Source organism: Theropithecus gelada, chromosome 1, assembly GCF_003255815.1.
Source record: "Theropithecus gelada isolate Dixy chromosome 1, Tgel_1.0, whole genome shotgun sequence".
In the NCBI taxonomy this organism is placed as follows: domain Eukaryota; kingdom Metazoa; phylum Chordata; class Mammalia; order Primates; family Cercopithecidae; genus Theropithecus; species Theropithecus gelada.
Window position 1 is genome coordinate 22,340,848 of NC_037668.1, and position 8,811 is coordinate 22,349,658.

Consider the following 8,811-nt stretch of genomic DNA (forward strand, 5'->3'; position numbering starts at 1 on the left):
TTGGTGGCTGAGGAGGAGTCATGGCAGTCAGGCCTCCAGACTTCCTAGCATAGCCCCAGGGACTGAGGTCCTCACATCTGGTCCCAACATCATCCCTGAGCACCTGACAGAAGAGGCAGCTGGTCCAGCTGATGCTTTGGCTCAGGGATCATGTGTCCCGAGGTACGTGGTAGATTTTCCATTTGACAGGCGACTTAACCTGAGGATTGAAGTAAATTACCAATAACTTTGCTGGAGCAAACTAAACTTAACTAGATTTAGTTAAGTATGTTGAACCAAGATTCAGTTCAGGTCTGGCTCTCAAGGTAGTATATTTTTTCCTTTCTGTACTCTCTGCCCCTAATTGGTTTGTTGTCATTAATTCATCAAGCATCTATTTGAAGCCTAGAATGTGCTGGAGTTTGTTATGGTTTCAAGGGATACAAAGATAAATGAGGCATGAGGGCAAGAAAGATATATAGGCAAACAAATCCAGGTCATTCGGAGTTTAACTTTGAAGCAAAGATTTGGGGGAAGGGGTGTAAGGAGTGGTCTATTCTGCCTAGGATGAGATTGCAAGGGGAAGAGAAATCAGTAAGGGCTTCAGAGAGGAGGCAGCAGTTGAAAGAGCTGATTTAAAGGGGGAGTAGGCGATCCTCAAGATATATGGGAAGGGAGAGGTGGAGGAGAGTGGAGGATGCTGAGTAGCAGGAGCAAAGTGAATGAGGGCATGCAGGCTTACAGTTGCAAAGCCCTCTGGAGGATGGTATGGGTGTGAAGGGGCAGGAGGCTTGAGAGATGAAGCCTAGAGGTAGGCCTGCCTGCAAGCTATGTGCTTACCTCATCAGCACTGGGGAGTCATTGAAGGATTTTCAGCAGGAAAGCATCAAGATACGAGTTTCATCATCCTCATTCCATCATTTATGGTGCCCTTGTAGCATTTGGTTCTTACACAGCTCCATGAGGGTTCACCATGGTGTACTGCAATTGTTCGTCTACATATCTTCTCTCCCAGCAGGCAGCATGCCCCTCAGGGCAGGGGCTTGTTCTTGCCCATCTTTGTGAGACTTCTTCACCCACTGCAGGACCTGCTGTGAGTGGGTATTCAACACATCACTATTTGCTAAAGACATTTTGGTGCTGGGGCCATACAGACACCATCCTGCTCGTAAGGACTTATGCCCACCCATCTCCAAAGCCCTCTCAGTCCAGAGTGGTGCATCATGTAGGCAGCGTGATACAGTGGAAAATATGTGTACCGATCTCACTTTGAATCCCAGCTCTGCCATTTATTAGTTGTAGGACTTTGAGCAAGTTATTTGACTTCTGTAAGGCTCAGTTTCCTCATCTGTAAATGTCAGCAATAGTGTTAGCTTACCAGATTGTTTTGTGTGTTAAAGTGTATGTCAAGGCTGGGCATGGTGGCTCATGCCTGTAACCCCAGCACTTTGGGAGGCCGAGGCGGGCGGATCACCTGAGGTCAGGAGTTTGACATCAGTCTGGCCAACATGGTGAAACCCCGTCTCTACTAAATATACCAAAATTAGCTGGGCATGGTGGCGTACACCTGTAATCCCAGCTACTCGGGAGGCTGAGGTAGGAGAATTGCTTGACCCTGGGAGGTGGATGTTGCAGTGAGCTGAAATCGCACCACTGCACTCCAGCCTGGGCAACAAGAGCGAGACTCCGTCTCAAAAAAAAAAAAAAAAAAGTATGTCAAGCGTAGACATGTGGTAGGTGCTCAATATATTTTAGGTATAAGAAAAATAATAGCTACCACGATGCTGGTCACTTGTTTATTGTTTCTTGGCTCTAAACCCTCCCTTCTATACTCTACTCTGTAAGGCTGGGGCTGAAACTCTGCCAACCACACTTCCCAGACTCCTTTGCCTGCTCTGTTAGGTTCTGCCAGTAGTGGGTGCTGCAGGGAGACTCACTTCTTTCTGTTTGTTTCCTTTCAGTATTGCTGGGGTACCAGCTGGGCAGCACCACCTCCTCCTCTGAGAGACCCCACCTCTATAGGGTCCCTTTGAATTTTTAGACTCTCACAACCTCAGCCTCACCTCTTTGTTCCCCCAGCCTAGGGGAGTTAGCTTCTTCCTGCAGTTATCTCTGTGTTACTTAGTGTTCTCTTTTCGCTTGTCAACGCTTTCACACCAGTAAAGTCAATCCCTTATATTCAATACTATCTCTCTGTGGAAATACCTAGAGTGGTTTCTGTTTTCCTAAGGGGACCCCTAACACTCATACCATAGCTGTGTATGGTAATAGGTATTTAGTGCCCTGTGGGCAGTATAGAGATCAGAAAGGGCATCATGGGGAAGCCACAGAGACCAAGGATGCAGAGGAGGGAATGGGGACAGATGTGAAGGCCAGTCTCAGAAGATGCAAGTCCCAGGCTTGGTGGTAGGTGACACGGTACAAGCTGTCAGGGAAGAGTCTAAACTGCTTGAAACATGGGCTTTGTATTAGGCTGGGGCATATCATGACACTGAAAAGGCAGGTTGCAGCTAGAAGTAGAAGGCTTAAATGCCACAGCCTAGGGACAGGGAAGATACAATTTGTAACTATAGACAGAGACTGAAGGCCAAGAGAGGAAAATGCAGCTGTATTCTCAGTCCTCGAGGCAGATTGGGGTAGTGGGTGTGGGCTGGACCTCCAGTAACTGGCTATGTGATCTTAGGCGAGTCATTTTGCTTCTCAGATCATTGACACTGCCCTCTCTAAAGTAGATTTTAAAAAGTCTAATTTGGAAATAGAAAACTCTTTGCCAGTGTAAGGAGTTACTGATGTTAAATGTTATTCTGACTGCATTCCAGCCTGGGTGATAGAGACCGTGTCTCAAAAACAAACAAACAAACAAACAAAACAAAACATGAAACAGAACAAAAACTATTCTGGGTAGGTGGGGATGAGTGGCTCTAGGGGAGGAGATTCAGGAGTGGAGCAGGTGGCGGTGAGGAGGTTGTATTTTTAGGTTGGGAAAGAGAGGAGAGTGGGATCCCGGTGAGGAAGAATTTGGGGAAGGCCTCAAGGGGTGTGATAGTCCACACTCAGACTGGGAGGAAAGGGTGGGCAGAGAATGAGGGAAGGAATGGAAAAAGGAGACATGCCTGGGCGATGGGCATGGAATGTGTGAGAAATGGAAGGGTGTGGGAACCCAGACTTAGGAGTTTGAGCCACTATAGGCAGAGGCCGACCCCACAGGGTTGGGAGGGGAAGGTGCCCTCACTTTTTGTGGCCCCAAAGATCCTGTAAGCAGAGAGCTATTGGCCTCCCTTGGGGTAAGCCTAGGGTTGCTAGGAATCTCTGAGAAGTGTCTGCTTTTCTCTACTTCCCACCTGTGTTATGTCTCCTGGGATGGAAGACATGGTAGGGCTACAAAAACATGCTGCCAATCCTGAATTCAAGAAAATGGAGTTTGGCCCAGCCTAAAACATGGAGGAAAAAATTCTTCTTGGAGAGTATGTATGAGACAGCCTGTGGTACACACCTAGGTAGTGAGGGGGCAGAGCGGGGGGCTGTAAGGCTCTGTTCACTCATCCTGAGCCCAGACCTCTGGGCAGGAAGCCTTGTTCTTTTCAAAGCAAACTGCTTGTTTTTCCCTGCATGAATAATGTATGTTCCTTAAAAAACACAAAGAGAAAATACAGAGAAGCAAAAAGAAGATATAAATCATCCACAACTCATCACCCAGATGCATATTTATGCTTCCAGATATTTTTTTCTGAATCTGTACATGGAAATGTAAAAAATGGCATCATTTATATTATTTGTAACCTGCTCTTTTCACGCCACAGTTCATCGTGGCCATCTTTCCATGTCACTAAATGTACTTCTGCAATATCTTTGTAAATGATATCACAACCAGATAACAATGACAATAATTTGTATAGTGCTTTATAGCTTACAAAGCACTGGGCATCCATTATCTTATTTCAGCTCTTGGCCTTCCAGCATGAAGGTCTCTCCCCTAGGAGATTCTGCTTCCAAAAGAGGCACCCCTGCCTCCTTCACACCTGTGCCTTGCATGCCCCAGAAGTCGCCGCCATCTAGGGAGGGATGCTGGCCAGGCCCCTTCTCCCTCTCCGCTTCTTGTCTGACCCTGCTGTCAACTTCTGTCCTTTTTGTCTCATTTTCTTGAGAATCTGTCTTCACAGTCTCAGAATTTCCTCCTGGCTGCCACCTTCGTCTTCTCTGCTTCATCTATCCTCCCCTGTCTCCTCCTGCGTGTCTGCCCACCCCGCTTCTCCTGTCCAGTTCTGCTTAAGACACAGCGTGACACACCTGGGAAGCTGGGAGCCAGAGCGGGCCCCCAGGATGGGACCTGTCTCATCTCCGGAAACGACTGAGCAGAAAGTCCCCCTGTTGTTCATAAGTGGGGAGGGTTGGGGGACAGACCCACAGACATCAAAGGGACAGGGCTGGGTAAAATGTCCCGGGGTGTCCTCAGAGCTTCTACAGCTGTGCATAGGGACGTTTCTGAGTTCCTGTCTCCCTACCGCTGCCTCTCTCTTCCACACCCCACTCTGTTTCTTTCTCTCCTCATGACCTACCTGGCATCTCCATTCTTTTTTGTCCTCCCTCTTACATCTAGAGGCCTTGGTGCTTGACAGCTACCTCCCTCTGTGTGGAAGGAGAGGTGGGGAGAGAGACAAGAGGGAATGCCCTCTGTCCCTGAACTAGCCTCACTTTTTGGCCCTGGAACTTCAGTCCTACCTTCATCCTGTGAGTGCTTCCCTTATGCCCCTCCCTCCTCCCTCCTCTTTCATGGTGGGAGTGATGAAGCCGGGGAGAGGCTAGACTCTGCCTGCAACTCTGGGCCTGCTAAGTCGGGGAGGCCAAACCATTCAGATGTGCTGCCTTCACAGGACTGAATGAGGAGCATATTTCACAGGGCTGAATGAAGAGCATATCTAAGCTGGGGCTGGACAAGCTATGCAATTAGCCACGATCCTGGGCAGGGGTCTAGATCTCCTGGCTTTGGAGAAGGGCAAATACTTCAGAGTTAGGGAAATCCAGATATCCACACCCAGGGATCACCCCACCCCTCGCCACACCCATTCTGAATAGTTGCCCCATTGCCCATCAGGCCACTTTTCTTTTTTTTTTTTTTTGAGACGGAGTCTGGCTCTGTCGCCCAGGCTGGATGGAGTGCAGTGGCCGGATCTCAGCTCACTGCAAGCTCCGCCTCCTGGGTTTACACCATTCTCCTGCCTCAGCCTCCCGAGTAGCTGGGACTACAGGCGCCCGCCACGTTGCCTGGCTAGTGTTTGGTTTTTTTTTTGTATTTTTTAGTAGAGACGGGGTTTCACCGTGTTAGCCAGGATGGTCTCGATCTCCTGACCTCATGATCCACCCGTCTCGGCCTCCCAAAGTGCTGGGATTACAGGCTTGAGCCACCGCGCCCGGCCAGGCCACTTTTCAACAGCAAGGACATCAGAACTCTGAGCCATGTGGCCCTTTTTTTTTTTTTTTTTTTTTTTTTTTTNGTTGCAGTGATTTTCATCCATTATTTTGGGGGTAATAAAATCAGAACTATAAACTAGGGTCTTTCATCCTTAGCACTATTGATATTTTATATCAAAATCTTTTTTTTTTTTTTTTTGAGACGGAGTCTTGCTCTGTCGCCCAGGCTGAAGTGCAGTGGCCGGATCTCAGCTCACTGCAAGCTCCGCCTCCCGGGTTCACGCCATTCTCCTGCCTCAGCCTCCCGAGTAGCTAGGACTACAGGCGCCCACCACCTCGCCCGGCTAGTTTTTTTTTTTGTATTTTTAGTAGAGACGGGGTTTCACCGTGTTAGCCAGGATGGTCTCGATCTCCTGACCTCGTGATCCACCCGTCTCGGCCTCCCAAAGTGCTGGGATTACAGGCTTGAGCCACTGCGCCCGGCCGCCATGTGGCCCCTTTAAAGAGCATGCTTCAGCCAGGCATCAGCTGCAGCTGAGGACTTGATCTCCAGCTCCTGTCTCACCAAGTGCCTTTACCGTCAGACTGTGCATCCGGGGCTCACCAAGCACCTTGGGCTCCAACTGTGTACCAGGGGCTCACCAGGTACCTTGTGCACTATGTGCCAGGGCTCCCCAAGCACCCTTCACTTCAGCTTTGCATCCAGGGTCCAGGGGCTCACCGAGTATCATCTGCACTAAACCCATCCCCAGCTCTGCCCACCTGGATTCCTTTTTTGGCACACATTCAAGAGGATGCTACATTCCCCACCCTCTCCAGCAGTGGATGGTGCCACCCTAGTGATCACTTACTAGTGGGGCCTTGGACAAGTAACCCAGAGGGGCTCAATTTCATGGTGGATGACCAGGAGATGACCCAGGTGGTTCAAGCTCTCTGCCTCCTGTGCAAAGAAAGGGGGTGGGCAGGGAGTGTCAGCACTTTGTCAGTTGACCTCACAGGGCTGGGAGGAGACCAAAACTTCAGTCCCACCGCTGGGAGCAGGTGATGTTGGCCTGAGGAGTTGTGCATGGGAGCCTCTGGCTGGAAGCGGGAAGACCTTCGCTGTGGGTTGGCGGTCACATACTAACATCCCCTTTGTCCTTAGCCCTCAACAGAAAGCGGGAGAAGATGTCAAACAGCTAATGGACCAGGGGAAGAGCTTCCACAGTGTGTCGACACTGGGCCAAGGGCAAGGTCCAAAGTGTCTGCTCCAGGGCTGCCCCTTGGCTGGGCGTCTGAGACCTGGCACTCTGCCATCCAAGTTCCCGGGACTTGGAGCTTGGTATTACAGGGCGGGATAAAAGACGTTGGTAGGCCGGGCGCGGTGGCTCAAGCCTGTAATCCCAGCACTTTGGGAGGCCGAGACGGGCGGATCACAAGGTCAGGAGATCGAGACCATCCCGGCTAACATGGTGAAACCCCGTCTCTACTAAAAAATACAAAAACCTAGCCGGGCGAGGTGGCGGGCGCCTGTAGTCCCAGCTACTCGGGAGGCTGAGGCAGGAGAATGGCGTGAACCCGGGAGGCGGAGCTTGCAGTGAGCTGAGATCCGGCCACTGCACTCCAGTCTGGGCGACAAAGCGAGACTCTGTCTCAACAAAAAAAAAAAAAAAAAAAAAAAAAAAAAGGACGTTGGTAAAATCAGGTGTCAGAAGCTGAGCTCTCATGTCCTTGTACCCCATTCTTCTTCCTACTTGGTGACAGCCAGGAACAACCCTCTGCTCCATAGCCAGAGCCTAGAGGAAGAATAACTGTGAGCTCAGAGGAAAAGGAACCTCATCTCGCTGCCACCGAGGACTGGCTCAGTGGCACAGCTCACCTGACTTCAGACCATTTCCACCTCCTCCCCCAGGCCTCTGGGCCTCTCTCCCCAGAGAACTCCAACCTGTTCTCCCGGCCCCTACAAAGATGCATCAGTTGTTCCTGAGCTTAGAGGGGGTAGGGTATGAGATCCAGAGTCCCCATGGGTGGAGGATCTGCCACGAGGCCACAGGGACAGTTTTGAGGGATGGACGGTAAACATGCCATTCTTTTATGCTCACCTGTCTTCTCCCAGCCAGCTACAGGTTTTTTTTTTTTTTTTTTTTTTTTTTCTGGAGTTCTGTCTGAATCTGGGGAAGAGGAGGGGGACCAAGATGGGTGTTTCTGGATTTTAGTCGCTGCATTTACTGTTCTGCCTCTGTGGTAGGTGTCCATCCTTCCTTCTCCAGGTCAACCTGTTGTCTGTCTGCAACTGTCTCTCAGATAGGAGACACGTCTTCCCTCCCCAAAGCTTCCCTGTGGCGTTGGGAAGTCCCTCCTGAAGTCCAACCTCCATCTATCTTGCTACCTAGTTAAATCCACTTCTTTTCTGGGACTTGGACAGCAATAGAGCTCGTTTCCTAGCATCCCTACATCCTTCCCCCAAAAGTATTTCTGGACCAGCCACCACCTGCCCATCTTTGCAGATGCAGCCCCGACGGCATATTAATGAAGCCCTCTTTTCTTCGACTTCCAATCCCTTCCTTAAGCATTTCCACATCCAGGTGACCAGCACTGTGAGGGTTAGGGGGCATAGGTGGTGGGGAGAGGGGTTGATCCCACTGCTGCCCTGTGGGCGTTTGCAAATGCAGGCGTGCCTGTGTGCTCTGTGTGAGCGTGCAGGTCTCAGAGCCAGGGCTTGCGTGGAGTCTCTCCACCCTTCCACCCTCCTGGAGGCCTCTCAGAGACCCAGCAACAGAAGGCAGGGAAGCCCAAACTCCCCAACTTTCTCCCTTAGCTGCGGTTCTGCTGGTGACCATTAGGGGTCACTGTTGCTTCAGTCACCAATGCGGGGCAGGGGCGGGGTGGGGCTCCACACAGGTGGTCCTTGCTGCCCACCCTGACCCTGTGGGGATAACAGGGTAGTTGTTGTCATAGAGACGGCCTCACGCAGACTCGTGCCCACTCCACTCTGGTGTGAGGGAGCTGTGGTTTGCAGGACAGCTGCCGGCGGGCGTGAGCAAGGGTGCACAGAAGGGCTCATCTTGCCAGACCCAGAGCGCATGGCATGTGTGTGGCATGGCAGCTATACCCCAAGCCCTTGGGTGCAGGAAGCTAAAGAGTTCTGAGCCGTGGGCAGCCCCTCCTGCTGCCACCCCCTTCGTCAAGGTTTGAAGCCATTCTTTTGCAACCTTCCCTCTCAAATGCCCTCATGGCACTGGCAGAAAAACCTGGGAACTGACTCTCCTGTGCAACATCCACATGCCTTAATGGTGTCTCAGATGAACACTGAGATTCTGGCCTCCCAGGATAACCACAGGGTGCCAGACGCACAGACCTTGCTCTGCTGTGTGTCCCCTGGCTTGGGTGGGGGCATCTGGCATGAACAGGTGATGTCATCAGGGACTCTCCCCTGCCCCATGT